A 17,491-nucleotide genomic window follows, 5' to 3' on the forward strand; every position below is an offset into this window, starting at 1 on the left:
TGAGGAAGATATAATTAGAGATTTGGAAACTGAAGCTAAAGTAAATTAAGTAACTTAGAGACTTGCTCAACCAACTGTTCATTGGCAGAGTTATGATCCAAATCGAAGTTGGCTATCTCCAGAACCCAGGCACTTCTAGTGAGGGCTAGGGAAAGGAAAGGAGGGGAAAGGAAGCTGCAGATGAGTTTGCAGTGGGTTTAAACAGTGCTTTAAAACATCAAAAGAAGAGCTGAAGCCTTGCAACCCCCCTGCCTTCAGCCCCACTTCAAATGTTTTCCTTATTCAGACAGTGAGAAGTCAATGTCCCTGTGTGCCTCTGTTCCCAGGAACAGAGGCCAGTGATAACTCTACCGGGAACTGCAAAAGATAAGGTGACTGTTATTTCCAGAGAAATCTGAGAGCACAGGAGGAGGTCAGACCGTGGATATGTGTGCCTGTGGGCTTCTTTACTTGTAAACATTTTTGTTCTGGTTGGGTTATACTTTCAACTCTTTCTCCAAGGGCTCAGGAGGCAACCCGGCAGGGATTAGGGTGAAGAACACTGTGGTAGAACTTAGGTGAGAGCCCCAGTTGGGAACATCACTTGAACTTGCTTTGGTTCCTCCTCCAGTCCTCCCCCTGCACCTCATTTTCCTCAACTGAGTTAAGAGTGGACTGGGGCAGCTGACATTAAAGGCCCTTCCTATTCTATATTCTGTGGTCTGAATTTACTGTTTTTTATTCTAGCTTCCCACACCGTAGGGAGGGTGATGAAGGCCTAGTTTTGGGAGAGGAGAGGCATTAGAGACTGATATTTCTAAACTGCAAATGTAATCATGTCACTTCCCTTTGGTAGCCCTTACGCAAGTTTCCCAGGTGGCGCTAGTGGTAAAGAATCCATCTTCCAACATGTGAGACGCAAGAGACGTGTGTTCCATCCCTGGGTCAGGAAGAACCCCTGGAGTAGGAAATGGCCACCCTCTCCTGTATTCTTGCCTGGAAAATTCTGTGGACAGAGGAGCCTGGAGGGCTATAGTCCATGAGGAAAAGGACCCTCAAAAAGTTTAAGTGACTTGCTCAGTCCCCCAATATGCTAGGAAGAGCAGTGAGAGCTTTAGGATTCCCAGGTGGCCCTAGTGGTATGAAGAATCTGCCTGCCAATGCCAGAGACACAGAAGACGTGGGTTCAATCCCTGGGCTGGGGAGATTCCCTGGAGCAGAAAATGGCAACCACTCCAGTATTCTTGTCTAGAAAATGTCATGGATAGAGGAGGCTGGCGGGCTATAGTCCATGGGGCTGCAAAGACTCGGACACAGCTGAGCACACAACACATACACGACTGTATTTGCATGTGGGACCCAGAAACACCTGGGATGTGCCCAGTCATATAACCAAAACTGTGGTTGGTTTCTACCCCGAGGCCGGTGGGCGGTGGAGGCAGAGCACAAGGGTGCAAGCCCCGAAGGCACAGTTCCCAAGAACAGTGCGCTCCATGGCTAGCCTGGGGCCTGACCTCAGACAATGATTCTCCCCAGGAGTCAGGAAACCAAGGCGCAGAAACTCCGGAAGAGGGGCGCTTTTTTAAACAGCAGTTGTAATTTAGCTGCACCTTAATTGTGTTCAAGGCCATTCATAAACTATTCACATCCTCACCTTTCAATCTCATCTACAAGCTGTTTTACTTCAGCATTATCTGGATGCTCTGTATCCTGGGTCCTTTAAATGCCAGGCTGTTCCAGGAAACAGGATGGCTTGACCTCCTCCCCCAATCTTAATCCTTCCTGTTGTGACAAAGAAAAGACTTGATTAAAAATTTCCATCTTATTTTTAATTTGGATTCAGTTCAGTTCAGTTCAGTCGCTCAGTCGTGTCCGACTCTTTGCGACCCCATGAATCGCAGCACGCTAGGCCTCCTTGTCCATCACCAACTCCCAGAGTTCACTCGGACTCACATCCATCGAGTCAGTGACGCCATCCAGCCATCTCATCCTCTGTCGTCCCCTTCTCCTCCTGCCCCCAATCCCTCCCAGCATCAGAGTCTTTTCCAATGAATTAACTCTTCCCATGAGGTGGCCAAAGTGCTGGAGTTTCAGCTTTAGCATCATTCCTTCCAAAGAAATCCCAGGGCTGATCTCCTTCAGAATGGACTGGTTGGATCTCCTTGCAGTCCAAGGGACTCTCAAGAGTCTTCTCCAACACCACAGTTCAAAAGCATCAATTCTTCAGTGCTCAGCTTTCTTCACAGTCCAACTGTCACATCCATACATGACCACGGGAAAAACCATAGCCTTGACTAGATGGACCCTTGTTGGCAAAGTAATGTCTCTGCTTTTGAATATGCTATCTAGGTTGGTTATAACTTTTCTTCCAAGGAATAAGCATCTTTAAATTTCATGGCTGCAGTCACCATCTGCAGTGATTTTGGAGCCCCAAAAAATAAAGTCTGACACTGTTTCCAATGTTTCCCCATCTAGTTCCCATGAAATGATGGGACGAGATGCCATGGTCTTTGTTTTCTGAATGTTGAGTTTTAAGCCAACTTTTTCACTCTCCTCTTTCACCTTCATCAAGAGGCTTTTGAGTTCCTCTTCACTTTCTGCCATAAAGGTGGTGTCATCTGCATATCTGAGGTTCTTGATATTTCTCCTGGCAATCCCAAAGCCTCACAATGTGTTAGTATCATCTAAAACTGCAAAATCTTTCCCAGGGCACATTGAATTTAGATGAAGCAGTAACCACAAATTAAAATTGACAGTGACTCAAATGGCACAGGCTAATCGTTATTACTGAACCAAGAAAGAAAATAAAAGTGATGGAAGAATCAAGGTTTCTTATCTAAATTAGATGTATATTCTTTGATGGGAGCAATTAGATTTTTGGAAATAATAGAAAATAATTATTTTCCATGATTTGCAATGACAGAAGCTACAATTAATAAAATAAGCTAGAAAGAATAAAGTGAATCAGTGAACCAAATCTATTATAATTGAAATGAAGATTTTGAAGAACATAGAAGTGGAGATCGAGGAATTAAGTGCATTTTACCTATAGTACAATAATGATTTAAGTGTCCAAATCCATAAGTAACATGCATCCTTAGGGTAGGTAGGGTCAGAATACCTGATGAGTCAAAAGTCAACGTCTGAAGAGTCAAATAAATTTCACTTTGCCCAGCAAAGTGGTTAAAATGTTTGATGACACATTTGTCTAGAAGCTGAGGCGATCCTGGTTGGATGTACTGTTTTACATCCTCATAAAATGGTCACACAGCTCTTAATGAACTTCCCCTCTGTTGGCTGGGATGACCTGTATTTTCTGAAATGAAAAGATCTTTTCAGTACCATGAGCACCAGTGAATAGAATGCAAACACAGTGTGAACGCAGGCTCTGCTGTGTGCTGCAGCTCCCGAAATGTGCTGGTCAAGTCATTCTCCTGGGCAGTTTTGCTTTAGAGGCCAAAGAAAGTAGCTTCAACAACTGGTGCTAAAAGTACCGAAATCTCATGTGTATATATTTGGTCCACAAAAAATTCGTTCTAGAAAAAACCTCTTTTGTGTGTATGTGCATGTATGTCTTTTCATTTTTTCAAAAATTATTTTATGTTGGAGGATTGTTGGTTACCATGTTGTGTTAGTTTCAGATGTACAGCACAGTGAGTCAGTTATATATTTGCATGAATCTATTCTTTTTCAAATTCTTTTCCCATTTAGGTTGTTACATAATTTTGAGCAGAATTCCCTGTGCTATACAGTAGGTCCTTATTGGTTATCTGTTTTAAATATAGAATGTGTACATGTCAATCCCAAACTCCCAGTCTATCTTTCCCCTTCCCCCCTGGTAACCATAAGTTTGTTCTCTAAATCTGTGAGTCTGAAAACACTTCCTTTGAATGTCCTTTTGTGAGTGTAGTTATTCACCAATCATTGAGTTAGAACTCCAGGTGTTAGATGTGATGCATGCCTCCAAAGAAGGCAACACACAGTCATTCACACACATGTAGTACAATGTGCTAAGTTTCATAATAGACTCTACCTAATTGCAGAGGCTGTGGTAATTAACCCTGCCAGATAAGTGTGAGAAGGGGGTGATACTTATGTAGAATTTCCAGTCAAAGGGATGAATGCATCCAATTGAACGCATAGCATGGATGGCATGGTGAGGAAAGGACTTCGAGTAGCTGGGGGCATGGCAGATGGAGAACAGGCTCTGGAGATAAGAGCTTATGGGAATTATGGTGGTGACCATATTCCCTTCCCAGATCACAGTGAGCTCATGGGCTCCAATCTAACCCTGAGGCACAGGCAGGAGTCCTCTTCCCTGTTGGGTATGCAATGGTTCCCTGAGGGCTAATGGGTGTTCTGAGATGTTGCAGAAGTCTCTGAATAGCCTCTTGGGACTACTAAGTGATTTGAGGTTTGAACTTGAGGCACAAATGGAAACAGATAATATTCCCCCCATAACCGTCACACATCTCGATAACTGGTGGTAAAGGGTCCAGGCTCAGGAAGGCATAGCCTTAACTCAGACCTCAGGCTGGCGGTCTTCAAACTGAGGTTAATACCCCCTTGGAGGTGCCTGCAGACTTTTCAAGAAATGTGCAGGCAGAGATAGTTTTAGAGGAATCAGTGTCTAACTCTGCAGTTTCCATATGCATTCTTTTCTCAGCATTGATCACAACAGCTTTCCTACTGGCAAAGATTCTCCCCTCTCTCCTACCTCCCCTTTCATAATCTCCCTTCCCCACACCCTTATATTGTTTTACTTTATTTTTTTTTAATTCATTTTTAATTGGAGGTTAATTGCTTTACAATGTTGTGTTAGTTTCTGCTGTACAACAATGTGAACCAGCTGTAAGTATACATGTATCTCCTCTGTCTTGAGCCTTTCTCCATCCTCGCCCCTATCCCAGCCCTCTAGGTCATCACAGAGCACAGAGCTGGGCTCCCTGTGCTATACTCCACTCCCTTTTAAACACCTATTGCTCTACGGTTTCAGGAAACTAAACTAAAAATTTGACACACACACACTTGACACAAGTATCAGATGGTCGATAGGAGACTCAGTTCTAGCATGAAAATCTAATACATTGGGATAAAATTCTGTGGGAGTACTGAAACAGAAGCAAACAGGAGTTTGAGTTCTTCAAAAAGAAAAAAAAAAGAGCAATGTAAAATTTCCAACTGTTAAAGGAGAGCATGTTTATACATTTTTCAAATGGATTGTGGCGAGTTTTAAGTCACTACGGTATTTAGACTAAATTGGGTACATGCAAAAACTGTAAAGTAACAGTTTTATTTTAAAATCTCAATATTTACAACATGTTGTTTAAAGTTCTGATGAAAAATTTCAGATGTCAACTTAAAATGTGTGAGGGGATACAAAGCTTTTACAAAATTGTTTTAAGGATACAGTAGGAAAAAGTTTGCAGGCCACTGATCCACCGAGACTGCCTGGTAAGGGATTCCTGGCCTGGGGACTGGACACTGTGCTCTGGGCCAATGCTGTTTCACTCATTCATCGCTGTCCTCAGGGGCGGGATCCAGAAGCTGGGACATAGAGCCTCACTCAGGGTCCCTTCCCCAGTCTTCTACCTGGAGATTGGGTCCCACATTTCTAGGAAACTGTACACACAGAGGCCTTCATTCTGCATATTTTTTCCCATTAATATGATGCTGAAGCTGAAGCTCTAATGCTTTGGCCACCTGATGTGAAGAGCCAACTCATTGGAAAAGACCTTAATGTTGGCAAAGATTGAGGGTGGGAATAGAAGGGGGAGACAGAGGATGAGCTGGTTAGAGAGCAACACCAACTCAATGGACTTGTAGTAGAGCAAACTCCAGGAGACACTGAAGGACAAGAAAGCCTGGCATGCAGCAGTCCATGGGGTCACAAAGAGTAAGACATGACTTGGCGACCGAACAACAAAAAATTATGTTCAATAGCCCATTCAAAAGAGATTAGTGTTTCCTTGACTAGATCCCAAATCCCTAGCAATAAGGTAAAGAAAGCTACATCTTTTTGTCTTTAGGGATAAAACATAACAGCGGCCTTGATATTCCCCTTGAAGAGAGAAAATAATGCTTTTATTTATTTATTTTTAACAACGTGTTACCCTCTTTCCTCTCCACCCAGGTTGGATATAAGGGTTCTAGCTAAGTGCAAATAGCCCAGATGCGACAGGAAGTTCCCTGCAAATCATTGCTGGGCAGAGGAAGAGCGAGAATACTCTTTTACCCTGATGCCACCCACCATTTCAGGGCTGTGTGATCTCGAGCAGCTGTCTCACCTTCTCTGAGTCATAGTTTCACATCTATAAGGTGAGATTATAAAGATTTTCCTATGATTTTTGTAAAGTTAGATGAGATATTTTTGAAAGTGCCTGGCCTAGGGTGTGAAATGTAGTAGGTGGCTAATAAATAGCTATTGTGAGCTTTGACTCTAAGTTCTATTTCTTGTACTGTGTATGGGAAAATGAAGGGGAAGAGGATAAAAGTATATTGTCAAGAAGTTTTCAATCTAATGAGTCAAGCAAGCCTAGCAGGCAGTTAAAGCAGAGCAGTACATGATGCTTACAGGGGCAGAGATGCGCGTGGGCTATAAGGGCAGAATATGAGGAGGACCACTGATCTGGTGTTGGGATAGGAGATGGTTTCTTAAAGACCCTGACATCTCAGTGAAGAGCTGAAGGCCAAGAAGGAGCTGGCCAGGCACAGAAGGAGAAATGTCAGTGTGGGCATAGGGGAAGTCCTGAGCAAAGGCCTGGAGGCAGAGATCTGGTGTGGGTTGGGATGGAGTTATGGTGCTCAGGCTGGAGAGGTAGGAAGGGTCCATGTGCCATGCTAAAATGCTGAGACTTACCTCCTCTTTATAAAAAGGAGCCATTACAGAGTTTAATCTGGCCTGTTTTCTGGTTTAGAAATCACCAGCTCTAGGGAGGAATAGATAATAGGGTGTCAGCCTGGCGATCAGGATACCAGTAGTTCTCCTCCATCCACAAGCCTTTCAAATGCACAGAGAATTATTTCCATCCTTTGCAAATTCAAGGCCTTGGACAGTGCCTGTTAGAAATCAGAGTTTGTTGAAGGAACTAGTCAATAACTCTGCAAATTAATTTCCCCCAATTTTATATTCACCAGGGCAAAAAGTACTGCTGAATATAATATCTCATCAATGTCCACTTTGATTGTTCCCTCAAAGCTCTCAGCAGATTCAGGCCTGTAAACATGGCAACAGATAAAACTGATCAAGCTGCCTGCTACTTAGCTTAGAAATTGCCCTAATACACACCATGCCCACTTGAATATTGAACCGGCACTGCCCCCGATCTCTGAATTATTTGTCCTCATATCTATCTATCTATCTATATCTTTTTTTTTTTCTTTTTTGCTGAGCTCGATTTGTTTTGATGGCCACTAGTCATGATCTGATTTACCTGCCTCCATTCTGGTACACACAGAAGGTGTGTTTCTCTTCTCCCAGTGGCATTCCCACTTACCCATGGAAGATAATCAGACAATCAGCATGCATAAAATGCCAGCCAACAGTTCACTTAGCGTGGCGACCTTATTATGGCTACAATATGATTTTTTTGAAGCTTTGTGCAATTTTGAGAGTTAAGATGCCCTGAAATACTCTACACTGGGGAACTTTATCTCCAACTTCCTTCATGAGGCTAGACCTCGGGGCTTGTAATTATACAGCAGGACAGCAGGAAAGCAGTTGAGGAGGAAAAATCAATGAAAAGGATTCTTATCATAAGCTCCTTCTCTAATTTGGGGAAGCAGAAATCTCTGCGTGTTTTCTCAATAAGCACTCCATCAGAAGCCTTCTTATCCTGACAGGCTTTGCTCTTTCATAAACACAGCAAGAATAACCTTTGCACGCTGGCCTACCATATTCAAGGATGAAAATGTGAATTCCACGGGTCACTGTTTTTGCAGCCGCCAGATGTGGATGAAAGGAGAAGGGTGTTTTATTGTGTTTTCTCAAGAAACAGAGAAAGGTCTGTCCTGAGATGGGTATACTTTCCTCCCACACAAGTGGCCACCATGTGGCCAGAGGACAGCTAGCTAATTTGCAAGATTAAGCTTTTCCAAATATTTGGAATTGGTCTATTCTGTCTTCAGCTAATAAAATGGATTTCTGCTCCAAAATGGATTTAGGAAGCAGACACAAGAACTCCTAAGGGCTTGTTGGCAAGTTACCTGTTAACAGGATCCATCTGTCAAATGGATGTATAATGGATGGGCCTTATATGGATTGTCTCCTACTTGCCCTCGAAAGGATGCCTACCTTTACACAGAGGTTCTACCAAGGGAAGCCAGTGCCAGCTGATAATAAGAGATGTCCTGGACGTGAGCTTCTGTCGCACAACACCCTGTGTGTGTTGTGCTGAGCTAAGTCGCTTCAGTTGTGTCTGACTCTTTGTGATGCTATAGACTATAGCCCGCCAGGCTCCTCTCTGTCCATGGGATTCTCCAGGCAAGAATGCTGGAGTGAGTTGCCATGCCCTCCTCTAGGGGATCTTCCTAACCCAGAGACCAAAGCTGGGTTTCCTGCATTGCAGGCAGATTCTTTACTATCTGAGCCACCAAGGCAGCCCCAGAATTGCATAAATAGCAAACATACATTAAAAACAAACAAACAAACAAAACGAAGCACCAAATACCCCCACCAAATGAGAAATCTACATTAACTGCAAGTATCTTTATTTGATGCAATGATTCATTCATTCATTTAATATTGAATGTCTACAGTGTGCCAGAGACTCTGTTAGGTACCAGGAAAATAGATGAGTAGGACACAGTCCCTTCCTTAAGGGAGGTGGTAGTTTATTTGGGGAGATATGGTGATAAACATCTATAATATAAAGTGCTATACAATATAAACTGTTCAAGTAGTCTTTGGAGACTCCCAGAGTGTGCTGGGGAGGCAGGGAGTTTCACCGGGTAAATAGCCCTTAAGTTTGTGTTAAAGAATGAGGAGGAGATTTCCAGGGGGGAAAGCGTGTTTAGAGCCAGAGGACAGACTCTTTAGAAAGGATGCTGTGTTTGGTAAGTGACATAGTCACAATCTACGTGGTGGATTGTGAAGTAGGAGGAAGGGAGAGGTGGCCCTAAGGAAGTGAGAAAGGCCAGCGCCCTGTCACCAGGGACATTAGTCATGCTGATGCATTTATAGTTGCCTCTGCAGGCAACGGGACAGGGGCACAGTGGGGCGCTGGCGGGTGCTGAGTTGGGGAGCACGTTGGCCCTACAACAGGGTAGGAGATGGTTGGGAGTTGAGTTAGTCTAAAAAGGGAAGCATACCTTTTGACAGTGAACAGTGATAAAGGATAATGAACTTTCATATAGTGACATGGGGCTCTTTCCTTTACCTCTTAGATCTATTCTCCATCCTTCTCCACCATGCTCTTTGTCTCAAGAGTCTGACCTATATCAGTGACTATATTAGTGGTTTCCTAGCTCCCTGAGTCTATTGGAGAAGGAAATGGCAACCCCCTCCAGTGTTCTTGCCTGGAGAATCCCAGGGACGGGGGAGCCTGGTAGGCTGCCATCTCTGGGGTCGCACAGAGTCGGACACGACTGAAGTGACTTAGCAGCAGCAGCAGCAGCCCCCTGAGTCTAATTAGTTTTTTCCTAATGGAAGCCCAGGCAAGAGATGGAAAGGAAAGAGGGGAGTGGAGTCAAGCAAAGGATTTATTCTCCTAGGTCCCTCTCTTTGGGACTTCTTTGGATTGATTTGTCCCTTGATTTGTCCTTCTCTTCTTGAGAAGTCACAGATATTCTCAACATTACCCTTTCCTGCAAGATCCAGTAACCTCTCCTTGTCCTCACTACTTCAGGTGAAGGGATGTTAAAACCTGTTGACCCGTGGGTATGTGTTAGTCCTTATATTTTCTTCATATCCTGCCCACATCTTCTTAAATAATTCCTTTATTAATTCCTTCTTGAATTACCTAAAACTGAGCGAGTCATTTGTTTTGTGGTGGGACTCTAACTGCTACTGTTGCGTGAAGCATAGCAGAAGGATGGATAGAGCAACTAGTTCTCCCCTGGGCAGGGAAAAGGGAACCAAGAAGGCTTCAGAGAACTAGTCCTGTCTTGAAAGAGGAACTTGAGTTTCCCAGGCATCAAGAGTGTGAAAGGCATCTGGACTGAAGTAATAAAATAAACAAATGATGGCAGAAAGAAAGAGTAGGGCGTACAAAGGGAGCCATGGTTGATTGGAGGGGAGGGTGCCTGGGAAATGAGATGAGATGCAGCAGATGAAGAGGGTCAGAGTGGATGAGCCTTGAAACCAGCTTAGAAGTGTGGGCTTCTAAGAGGGCTTAGAGAAAAAGGACAAGAATGGAGGCAGCACTGGAAACTGACCTGGATAAAGAGTGATAGAAGGACCTGAGAGTGTTTAACTCAGAGAAAACACTTAGGAGTAGGATCACTGTCTTCAGATACATGAAGGGTCTGGATAACAATATACCAATATGGAATATGAGTTCATGTGTTTTGGCCCAGAAATTCTTTATCTAGGATTTTAGCTGAAGGAAAGAATACAAAGTTTTACTGCATTATTCATACTAATTGAAAGTTGGAAACAATCTACATGCTCAGTAAAAAGAGGGTTGGTAAATAAATTATGGTGGATCTTTATAATAGACTAGTATGTGATTGTTAAAGTGTCTAAAAATTTTAAACCATGGGAACATACTTTTAATATTATGCTAAGTAGAAAAACAGAGTATGAAATATATAGAATGATCTCCAGGACATAACAATACATGGACAAAGTAAAGATGCAAAAATCTTATCCACAATACTGCTGTTGATGAGTTTGTGGGTGACAGATATTCTTAGGTTGTTCCAAAGATCATATCTAAACAGGAGTTGGTAGTAACACTGAGAATAACTATTTGAGAATAAAGCTACTATTAGGAGCTTAAGCAAGAAAAGAATAGGCAAACTTCTGTCCCTGAGAAGGTGAAAAGAATTTGTTTTTTGCTCTAGAGAAAGAGAAGGGGGAGCGGAGATTTTGTTTATAAAAACCATCCTTTACTTTTCCATTTTGTGTTGCTTTGAATACTTAGTGAGACACAGCACCTTCCCATGTATTAAATGACAATTTGCCTCTACCTTCATAAATTGTCTTTTCATTCCTTTCCCTTTTGGTTTTGGATTTGACTCCTATTAAAATGTAAAATAGTTCTCTCATAGCATGAAGAGAGGTGATTATCCAAATATCTTAACATCTCACCTATATGTTAACAGTCTTTGACTCCTTCATCAAAAAAGATGAGGAGAGTGAGTGGAGAGTAATCATGACAGTGAGCAGTGTTTGCCAAATTGTGTTTTCTGGAAAAATAATTCTTGGAGAAGTTAATGGATGTGGTGGGGAAAAGGGTTCAAATGAGTTGGAAAATGCTGCATTAAATAAAGTAAAAGTAATGGTTTCTAAATTGCAGCTAAACTACAGGATTTACTATAGCTTGTGTGTGTGTGTGAGAATAGGAATTAAGACTTCTCTAGAAAGGGGGAGAGGGAGATAGATAAGGTTTCCCAAATACCTGGGACCCCATGCTCTTTGGGCAACCCTGGCGTGGATAACGGGATACAGGCCAGGATGGCTAGAGGCCTGTTCTTTTAGTTTGCCACTTAGTGTGTTTTGTGACCTTGGGCAAATTCCAACCATCCTCCATCGGTAAAATAAACAAGGATATGTTTGAGATGGGAGTTGAAGGGTATTTAGGGTTTTGATGGGAGCAAAGACTTGCTAGGTGGAGGTAATTGAATGGGCCAAGTATAAAGCGCTTTCCTGCCTAAGGATAGGAAACCAAATAATTCTGGGCCCCGTTTTGTAACAAGTCTACCATGTAAGGAGGAAAGGTGACAGATGTGTTTACTTCTGAGAAATGGACTTTCACCAACTTCTTTTTATTTCTGTTTCAAAGCCCAGAAACCCACCTGCCTTTTCCTAAGTGCTCCTGCCCACATAGGTAGACCACATCATAAAAAATCATATTTGAAATAAGAAACCCCACTACTTCAGTCACTTTGACAGCCAGACTTTGGGCTTATGGAGAAATTACAGACGAATGTCTTTAAAATCCAGTGAAGGAATTTTATGATCCGTTACTTGAATGGCAAGTCTAGAGTTTTCATACATGGCTTATTTTTACTAATTATATAATATATCCAGGGAAACTTATTAGAAAATAATTTGTTTTATTAAGAAAAACTAGCCTGAATCAGAACATTATTTAGATTGCTAATTGTGAAATGAGTTACTCTCTTAAAAAAATACCTTGAATTTGCAGCCAATCTACATTTTCAACTAACTCCAGTTTCATGTCATTTGTATCTGGCACAGCATTGGTGCAGCAGAAATGGGTAATGTAGGCCTACACTACTTCTGCTTCATTGATTACACCAAACCCTTTGACTGTGTGAATCACAACAAACTGGAAAATTCTTAAAGAGATGGGAATACCAGACCCCCTTACCTGTTTCCTGAGAAACCTGTATGCAGGTCAAGAAACAACAGTTAGAACCAACCAGACATGGAACAATGAATGGTTCCAAATTGGAAAGGGAGCACGACAAGACTGTATATTGTCACCCTGTTTATTTAACTTATATACAGAGCACATCATGCAAAATGCCAGGCTGGGTGAATTACAAGCTGGAATCAAGATAATTGGGAGAAATATCAACAACCTCTGCTATGCAGATGATACTTTAATGTCAGAAAGTGAAGAGGAACTAAGAGCCTCCTGATGAAAGTGAAAGAGGAGAGTGAAAAAGCTGGCTTAAATATCAACATTAAAAAAAAATAAGATCATGGCATCTGGTCCCATTATTTCATGGTAAATAGATGGTGAAAAAGTGGAAACAGTGGCAGATTTTACTTTCTTGGGCTCTACAAACACTGCGGATGGTGACTGCAGCCATGAAATTAAAAGACGTTTGCTCTTTGGAAGAAGAGCTAGGACAAGCCTAGACAGCATATTAAAAAAAACAGAGACATCACTTTGCTGACAAAGGTTTGTATAGTCAAAGCTATGGTTTTTCCAGTAGTCGTGTACAGATATGAGAGTTGGACTATAAAGAAAGCTGAGCGCCGAAGAATTGATGCTTTTGAGCTGTGGTGTTGGAGAAGACTCTTGAGAGTCCCTTGGACAACAAGGAGATCAAACCCATCAATCCTAAAGAAAATCAACCCTAAATATTCATTGGAAGGACTGATACTGAAACTGAAGCTCCAATACTTTGGTCACCTGATGCAAAATGCTGACTCACTAGAAAAGACCGTGATGCTGGGAAAGATTGAGGGAAAGAGGAGAAGAGGATGACAGAGGATAAGGTTGGATGGCATCACTGACTCAATGAACATGAGTTTGAGCAGACTGTGGGAGGACAGGAAAGCCCTGATCTGCTGCAGCCCACGGGGTCGCAGTCAGACACGACTTAGCATCTGACCAGAACAGGCCTTGTGCTATCAGTTTGTGAGGAGACAAACTAGAACGGGGGTACAGTGAGTGGTAAAGAATCTGTTTGTTATTGCAGGAGATGTAAGAGATGTGGGTTTGATCCCTGGGTCAGGAAGATCCTTTGGAGGAGGAAATGGCAACCCATTCCAGTATTCTTGCTTGGGAAATCCCATGGACAGAGGAGTCTGGCGGTCCATTGGGTTGCAAAGAATCAGACACGACTGAGCACGTACGCATGTACAAAATGCTGACATAGTGTCCCCAGAGCTCTGTTAGTGTCCTTAACAAAAACCCTACAGATCCTGAAGCGAAGAGTGTCTTGCTTGGTGAGATGCAGATGACTTCACAGAAATATCTGAGCTGCCTTGAAAAGCTGGATGGAATTTTCTCCTTAAAAGGAAGGGCATAAAGGCATTACTGAGTCCCAGAAATGTCCCTTCCCTGGGAGGACAGTCCTTTCCCTGTCCTCCATAACTAAGTCAATTTCTTCTTCTATGGCTCTCATAGACAATATTCTGCCCCAGAGTAGCATGTACAACTTCTGACATTTCTATTTTGTGCATTTTTAGTTTGTGTCTATCTGGTTAATCTAGTTCATGTTAGACTACACGCCTATGAAAGTAGGGGCCATGTCTTTTCTTTTTTTTTTCACTGTTCAGAACCCTGGCAAGAGAGGCTCGTATTCAGTAGTGTTTGTTGAATGAATGAACAACATGAACAAAGACCAAACAATAGAAGATGAGAACATTTTAGGAGAATACAGAGTGGTTTATTCAACATGGCTGGAGTAGGATGCAGAGGGAAACAGGAGACTGGAAAAAACTTCAGCAAAAGTTTATGAGCTCTTACTTAGCTACCAGTTTGGAACTAAAGTAATGGAGTGAAAGTGAAAGTTAGTCCACCAGCATTTCTAAATAAATGTATGAATCTCCCCCAACCCTGCTGCTGCTAAGTCGCTTTAGTCGTGTCCGACTCTGTGTGACCCCATAGACGGCAGCCCACCAGGCTCCCCCGTCCCTGGGATTCTCCAGGCAAGAACACTGGAGTGGGTTGCCATTTCCTTCTCCAATGCATGAAAGTGAAAAGTGAAAGTGAAGTCGCTCAGTCGTCTGACTCTTAGCGACCCCATGGACTGTAGCCTGTCAGGCTCCTCTATCCAGGCATGAATACTGGAGTGGGTTGCCATTTCCTTCTCCAATGCATGAAAGTGAAAAGTGAAAGTGAGGTCCCTTAGTCGTGTCCGACTCTTAGCGACCCCATGGACTGCAGCCTACCAGGCTCCTCTGCCCACGGGATTTTCCAAGTAAGAGTACTGGAGTGGGGTGCCATTGCTTTCTCCAACCCTAGCCCCGTTAATCTAGCATTCTGTACGTCCTGTGTTTGAAGGTCTTTGTCCACTCTAAAGTCAGGTGAATAGGCCTCTGAATTTTTTTTTTCGTTAAACTCCTGGTTCAAAGACATCTCATCTGGTGGTCTACTCATTCAAAGTGAAAAGGAGCAGTGGAGTAACAAAATCCTTTTCAACCTACAAAATGAAGTTCACGTACTGCCTCATGGCATCCTTGAACCTCAGAGCTCTAGAAGGGACATGAATGGAAGAAACTGAGGCTTGGGTTGAGGAAGTGATTTGTCAGAGGCCACTCAGCCAGGAAGGAACCGTGCTGAGACTGGAACCCAGATTTGTCTGACTGGACACCATCTCATCAGTCCCTAATTTTCTAAAGCCACTTGCCTTTCATTCAGCAAACTTCTGCACTTTCAGGCTTCCTGCCCCAGAAGAGTTTCCTGTTTCACCTCCAAAGCCATCAGCAGCCCTGAGGGCCCTGCCAAACATCTGGCACTTGACAGGGATGTTCCTCTGTTTCCCTCTCTCTGCAGGGTGCTGAAGGGGTGGGTCATGAATTATGCCTTGATTCCCTCCAGCCTCGCAGAGTGTAAATAAACAGGAGCAGGGAAAGCACATGTGTAAATGGATGGTGAACCTTCTGTGTCCCTCTCTGAGTGGCTATCTGCAGGAAAATCTGGGCAGCTCTTGTCTGTAGGAGCCTCAAACATGGCTCTGTCCTTGGTGGGAGTTCCTGGAGCCTCTGCCGCTCTCCCTGCCCTCAGTTTCTACCCTCATACATCCTATCTTAACCCTCCTGTGATACAGAACTGCTACACATCCCATAACACACCATGTTGTCATATGCCACATTTTCCTTTCCGCTATGTACCTTGTTGGGAATTTTCTCTTTTGACTGTGGGTCTTTAGAAAGCTCTGTTTAAGAGAAATTTCCTCTGTGAAGGATCCTTGATTCCTCCAAATATAAGGCTCCTTTGCTTGTTCTCATTCTGCCCTTTCAGCTACTTTATACTTCATAGCATTTGTTTTATTGGATTATACCTATCTCCCCTACCTAGAAGAGAATTTGTTGCTAGTCACTCAGTCATGTCTGACTTTTTGTGACCCTGTGAACTGTATCCCACCAGGATGCTCGGTCCTTAGAATTTTCCAGGCAAGAATCTTGGGGTGGGTTGTCATTCCCTTCTCCAGGGAATCTTCCCAACCCAGGATTGAATCCTCGTTTCCTCACTGGCAGGAAGTAGTTCTAAGTAAATGTAGAACTAGGTATTTTGGGAGCATAGAGAGGGAGCTCACCTAGTTTATGGGTCAGGAAGGCCTTGGGAGGAATTAAAATTTAAGCTAATACTCTAAGAATAAGTATGTTATGGGGGAGGTGGGTGGGAGGAGTAAGCGCACATAAATTCCTGGGAGCATGGAGGGATTGAGGAACCAAGAGAAGATGGTATAGCTGTAGGCTGTAATAACCACGGCTGGAGAAGTTGATGTGGTTGGATTGTGGGAGGTTACTTTGTAAGCCAAATTAGGAAAGACCATTCTGGTTATGATAAGAAAAAGTGATTGGAGGAAAGCAAGATCAGAAACGGGAAGACCAGGTATGGGGCTGTTGCAGATTTCCAGTGGAAAGAGGATAGTAGTTGAGTCTAGTGACACAGGGATGATAGGCTTGGTGAAGTGGATGGATTATGGAGATATGTACAGTAATCTCTTGGTATCTGTGGGGGACTGGTTCCAGGAGCCCCTTGGACACCAAAATCTGCAGATGCCCAAGTCCCTTATATAAAATGGAATAGTACAATGAGTACAGCTGGTCTTCTGTATCTATGGGTTTTGCATCTGTGGATGTGGAGGGCTGATTGTACAAAGCTGAGTGGTTAGGACTTGGTGATTGTCTGGAGGGAGGTGAAGAGAGGGTGACATTAAGGAGTGTTTCCAGGATTCTGTCTTGAGTAACCAGATATTGGTGGTAGAAGGTAGTAAAACAGGAAGTGTAGGAGGACAAGGTTGGGGAAGCATAGGTGATAGAATCTATCTTAATCATACTGGAAGGTAGGAAGCTGAAGAAATACCCTGGTAGATCAATGACCAGTACACAGGCTGGAAGGTCAAGGGTCCAGGCTAGGGTTAGGGAGCAAAATTTCAGGAGGCACTCACTCTCAGGGTTCAACAAGTGAGGGTTGAACTTGAGAATGAGTATTTCCTTAAATTTTTCACCCTGGGCTCCTTTCCTGCCTCACTCTAGTCCTGGCCCTGTCTGAGTCACAGGAGAGAGGTTGGGCTAGAATTACAAGTTTGGATGATATCAGTATATAGGTGATGGAATGGACATTTACCATTGTTTAGCTTCCCAGAATTGATTTCCACTTCCTTACAGCACTTAATTTCATTTTGGGGAATTAGTTTCCTCTCTTCTGTGTCTTGGACATTGTTCGAAATAGGTGCTTGCCTCCCACAATAGAAACCCACAAGGTCTCTGAAGAAGCACAGTCTGAATATTAGAGCTGGATTCTAAAGTCTATTGTACTTGGTGCAAGTCCTAAGCTAATGGCTCTAGCTAAACAGTTAAGCAAGATTTCAAAGGAGAAAATGAATAACTGTAGGCCATTTATGTTTGCTGGCTTATCTTTCTGTCCTTTAGCCTCCTTCCTGCCACTTTGTGATGACAAGGGAAGAAAATATGGCT

General features: G+C 43.1%; 1 long non-coding RNA gene across 1 annotated transcript in view; it reads left to right on the forward strand.

Annotated features, from left to right (window-relative positions):
- The window catches only part of LOC129656225 (uncharacterized), a 78,833-nt gene that overhangs the window by 4,257 nt on the left and 57,085 nt on the right, over positions 1–17,491 (forward strand). Inside the window, exon 2 of the long non-coding RNA XR_008716276.1 lies at positions 6,113–6,297. This is a non-coding gene — a long non-coding RNA (uncharacterized LOC129656225). The remainder of the gene's footprint in view (positions 1–6,112; positions 6,298–17,491) is intronic.

This window comes from Bubalus kerabau, chromosome 6, assembly GCF_029407905.1.
Source record: "Bubalus kerabau isolate K-KA32 ecotype Philippines breed swamp buffalo chromosome 6, PCC_UOA_SB_1v2, whole genome shotgun sequence".
Taxonomy (NCBI): Eukaryota; Metazoa; Chordata; class Mammalia; order Artiodactyla; family Bovidae; genus Bubalus; species Bubalus kerabau.